This window comes from Petaurus breviceps, unplaced genomic scaffold (assembly GCF_028583685.1).
Source record: "Petaurus breviceps papuanus isolate PSGF00001 unplaced genomic scaffold, PetGlider_PUasm1.0 40, whole genome shotgun sequence".
NCBI lineage: Eukaryota > Metazoa > Chordata > Mammalia > Diprotodontia > Petauridae > Petaurus > Petaurus breviceps.
This window is the reverse complement of record NW_027186315.1, coordinates 89,868-94,335: the sequence shown is the minus strand read 5'-3', so window position 1 is coordinate 94,335 and position 4,468 is coordinate 89,868. Positions and strand designations below refer to the sequence as shown.

General features: G+C 43.4%; 1 pseudogene; it reads left to right on the top strand.

Annotated features, from left to right (window-relative positions):
* The first annotated feature begins 1,899 nt into the window (after window positions 1–1,899).
* LOC138170855 (UPF0488 protein C8orf33 homolog) lies at window positions 1,900–3,340 on the top strand (annotated as a pseudogene).
* The last annotated feature ends 1,128 nt before the right edge of the window (window positions 3,341–4,468 follow it).

Below are 4,468 nucleotides of genomic sequence, written 5' to 3'. Positions count from 1 at the left end.
CAGAGTTGAGGGCAGAAAAACTATAACCACTAAAGATTGGATGAATGAGGAAATGCAATTTCTTTGGGGTGGAAAATAACCCACAATTCTATATGATCACTTACCTTGGGAGGCAAGCAGTGAATTGTACCTAAAACATCTGAATATAAATTACACAGACAGAGAAAAGGACTTCCCCTTTTAAAGATAAGCTTTGAGTAATTGTTTTTTTACCAAATGTGTTCTGTTTGAACTCATTTCCCTGGATTCTGTGTGTAGTTGTGGGACAGTGTATACGAGACTTTTATTTGGGAGGGCAGGGGGGTGTACAAACTATTTTTAAAATACCATTTTATTAAAAATTACTTTCTCAGAGTCAACTAACTCTGGATGGCTAACTTATAATAAATCTGTAACACATCAAGTGAGTCAAAAATACCATGCAATACTCAATCCTCTGTGTTGGCCCCCAGGATTGCTGAGGAAAAAAAAAATCATCAGCTGTCCTGTGAGGTTTTCATATTTCAGGTATAGCAACATTTGGAAAACAGCCCAGAGTCAATACTACACTTATATTACAAAGGTAGAAAGCAGCAGAATCAATATTCAAACCTATACCCTTTGATTCTAAATCTAGTATTTTTACAAATTTATCACTTTTTTTCATTCATTCATCTATCCATTCATTAAATCATTTTTCAGTTATCAAATATTTTATCTTCTCCAACATTCCATTTCCCATTGGAACAAATGGCAAGCCCTTTTAGGGTTAGAAAATGGTCAATATAAACAAATATAAATATGAAAAAATTCTTTTACTGACAATTTTCAAAATTATTTCTCACTCCATTTCTCTACCCTCCTTTAGAGAAGAGGGTAAATTTCCTCAGTATTGGGCCTCTGTAATTATAATTGATCATTTTGCTGATGAGTGTTTCTAAGTCATTCATAATAATTATTATTTTTTACAATATTGATGCTACTGTAGGTTACTTTAATTAATTAATTCAGTTAAATCCTCTTGGCAGATAGGCTAAACCATGTTTGAGTGTAACTGATGGGCCAGTGTTAGAGGGATGTCTACCTCAATGATTTGACGACTTATGATGAGAGTTTGGTAAGAGATTAAAGCCACCAAGGTTATCCATTGTACCTTGGGCCACTTACGGTCCTCCTTATTTTTGTCTTGTCCCTGGACTTTGATGGCTCTGGAAGAAAGAGTGAAACTGATGACTTTGAACAACTCTGCTTCACTTACATTGAATTCATGTGCAAGTCAAGACATCTCCCTGTGATGACATTGGTCAAATTCAAACATGAAGGATGAATGAAAACAACATTAATTCAAATAATGTATCCCATATTTCTCTTAAAATTTTTCTTTATTTTATTTAAAATGATCTTGTTCCATTAAGTTTTTATATTATATTTAGTTCTTCTGTAACATAAATGAAAGGCCTCCTCTTAGTTTACCCTTACTTGACAATATTAAAAGAGTTATTATAAATGGCTTTTCTACATTTGGGTCCTTTTACTCTTTCCTCATTATTTTATTTTTTGGAACATTAACCTCATAGAGATATTGCTGGGTTAATTAAACTGCATGCACAGTTTAATTCATAATCCCAAATTGCTTTCATATGTGTTTGTATCAATTCACAGCTTTAACAGTACATCAATATGCATGCTTTTAACCAGACCCTCCAAAATTTTCATGTTTTCTCAACATTGCCTTTCTGATAAGTATATGGTGAAACTTCAGAGTCAAAATTGGGAAATTTGAATTTCTTTAATAATTTATAAATTAGGACATTTAAAAAATGTCTTTCAATAGATTAGATCTCTTTCCTTGTGAGCATCCTTTTCATATCCTTTAAATATTTCTTAAAATAGCTTAAAACAAATTTTAAGGGGCAGTGCATGGAGGTGAGAGCTGGGCCGGGCCGCACGGGCTTGGGCGGGAAGCTTCCTAGGTCTCGCATCTCCCAGTGACCGAAGATTCCTCCCCTTCTCCTTCAGGCACCGCGGCCGACGGGCCAGAAGAGGCCGGAGCCTGTAGGCGGAGGCCGCGGGGCCAAAAAGAAGGGAAAGAAGCAGCCGCCGCCCCCCCGGAGCGGGCCAGGCCAGGGCCGAGGCGCCGAGGAGGTGGCCGGGGTGCCGGTGAGCGGGCGGCCTGGGGTGGGCGGGGCGGCCGGCTTGGGTCCCCTCCAGGGCCTCAGTTTCCAACCGAGTACAGCTCCAGGCTGGGGTAGAGGCCGAGGTACAAGCGTTGGGAAGGTTCCTGCCTGCCTGACCCGCCGCACAGCGGGCCTGCTCCTGTTCGAATGGAAGCTTCTTGCGGGCAGGAGCCGTATTTTTGGCTACTCTTTGTATCTCCAGCACTTAGCGCAGTGTACAGCATGTAGCAAGGACTTGATGAGTGCTTGTTGAGTGCCTGAAATAAGAAAGACTGCGGATAAGAAACTCCTTTTTTCCTGATGTGCAGGATCAGGATGAGCAGCTTCGGCTCCAGAGGGAGCTGGACTGGTGTGTGGAACAGCTGGAGCTGGGCCTGAGGACTCAGAAATCCACGCCAAAGCAGGGTAGGAGGGAGGAGGGGGAGGGCCGAGGGGAAGGGCAGTGGTGTTCGTAGCCCAGGAGGATCACGACGCCCGCATCTCCTCTACCAGCCGAACAGGCTGCCAGGGCCGTGAAGACACTGCGCAGTAATCGAGCCGAGCTGCCCAAGAAACGGCAAGTGATGCGGGCACTGTTTGGGGACTACCGGACCCTCATGGAGGAAGACCGGAAAGCAGCACTGAAGGCCATGGGAGCAGCAGCTCAGTCAGCCCGGATACTGCCTGTTGAAGAGGCTGTCCGAAGGAAGAGTAGCAGGATCTGCAGGCATCGTCCAGGTGGCGGGATGACTTCTCTGTCTTCTCCAGAAGAAGAATTTAGGTTTAACTTTTTTTAGCCCTTACCCACCAGGGATCTCCCTGATTTCTGCCAGAAAAGCTGCCATTACCATTCCCAACCCATTCTAGGTGCTGGGTGGATAATTAGGTTTGGGAAAGTTACCTGGTAGGCAGATACGTGATCAGGATGATTCAAACCTCCTGCTTTTCAGGTGTGTGGTTATTGTCACTGAAGCTCTGCCTGACATGTGGGGTCATCAGGACCCTTGTGGAATAGATATGTATATACCATAGCTTGAATTCCTTGAAGACAGACAAGGTTAGTCTGTACTGTGCCTTGGTTGGAGAGGGAAGATGGAGACAGCTAAAGCTGCTTGAAAAAGACTGATTTGACTTTTACCTCTTAGCTACTTGGTGCCTCTTTTTCTTAGTAGGAGAGAGGTCTTCATTCAGTAAAATCCTCCCTCAACTTTGTCATCTGAGTGTCTCTCTGGGACTACAGGATGGGCCACAGAAGGGTACTTACTGGATGGGGTTAGAAACTGGTCTGGGCAGGGACAGCATGGCTTGGGGGGACATAAGTCATGGTGTATCTGTAAAGGATTGTACAATCCTTACTTCTCTATCTAAATGCCCTCACACCTTCCCCCAAAGGAAAATCTCATGCTTTTCTCCTTGGGTCAGGAATTGGAGCAAGATTTATCCCATGGGAGTCTTGTGCTTATGTGTTTCCTCATTGAGCTGCTTTTTCCAAAGGACATAAAGGGTTTAAATTTGACACCCTTGCTCCATTTAGGTCAGCTAGTCAGCAAGCATTGATGAACTGTCTGCTGTGTTGCTGGAGCTGTGCTAAGCTCTTTGAACCCAGAGACAAAAATGTGGCTTCTTTCCTTGAAGAGCTTCATTGTTTTTGTGGAAGTAACATGTCCATATGTGAATACCTACAAAGTAAATATGAGGCAATTTAGGGAGGGGGCAAGAGCCCTAGCAACTGGCAGCATCCATAAAGGCTTTGTGCAGGAAGTTGAGTTTGAGCTGAATCTTGGGAGCTGAGGGTTTCTAAGATGTGGAAGTGAAAAGCAAGTGCAGCCTGGCCAATGTGTTCATTTGGCTTGTCACGGGAACTGGGTTGTGTGGTGATGTAATACCTCTTTGCTACCAGTTATTAATCCACCATTGCTTCTTAGAGGAATTACCTGCTCCCTTCTTTGCCTTCTCTGAAGGTTTTTTGTTTTTGCCCTCACCATATGCAGTGATCTTGGGGACGACAAGAGCTAGATGAAATATGGATTTTCATCCTTGCCCACTTTGATTTTTCTCTCCTCCCAAGCAATAACCTTTTGGAGGGGAAAACTGAACTACTTGGAAGATGCCTTTAAAAGGAAGCTTTAATATATGGGTTCCAAAGAATGTAACTAGTACGGAAGATTTTTCTTTTAAGTGGGAATACCTTTAGGATCATAAGATAGCCAGAAGCAGGGCGGCTAGGTGGCGCACTGAATAGAGCACCGGCCCTGGAGCCAGGAGGACCGGAGTTCAAATCCAGCCTCAGACACTTAACACAAAAAAACTAGCTGTGTGACCTTGGGCAAGTC